Source organism: Cariama cristata, unplaced genomic scaffold (genome assembly GCF_000690535.1).
Source record: "Cariama cristata isolate BGI_N322 unplaced genomic scaffold, ASM69053v1 scaffold2833, whole genome shotgun sequence".
Classification (NCBI taxonomy): domain Eukaryota; kingdom Metazoa; phylum Chordata; class Aves; order Cariamiformes; family Cariamidae; genus Cariama; species Cariama cristata.
The window spans coordinates 368-838 of NW_009606491.1; positions in this window are offsets into that span (position 1 = coordinate 368).

The following is a 471-nucleotide window of genomic DNA, read 5'->3' on the forward strand; positions in this document are numbered from 1 at the left end:
CCGTGGATGTGGGGGAGACCCACGGCCACGAGTAGGTTCATCGCCAAGACGTGGGCTTGGCTCTACTGAAAGCATCCCCTCTTCCTTCTGGCTTACGGCACAGGCAGGCGCCCGGGTGAAGCTCCTGGATCCCAGCACGGCAAAGCAAACGCAGCCCCCGGCAAAGGCACGAGCCCAAAAGCCGAAGGTTTTTGCCCACCGCAACCCCGACGTGCCGCGTCCTTCCAGCCCTGCGCATCCAGCCCGGCCCGGTGGCTGGAGACAAGGATGCTCGCAGCTGCAAGGGGTGTTCAGCTGCGAAACCGAGCCCTGGGTTTGGGCAGGGATGAAGCGAGCAGACGCTCGGGTTCTCGGGAGCTGCAGGGCCCCAGGGTCCAGAGCACCGAGCTCTGCTTCCCACCATTTAATCCAGAAAACTCTGACGCAGCTCCCTCCCCCGTTTTATTAACGCCCCTTTGCCAACGGCAGTGG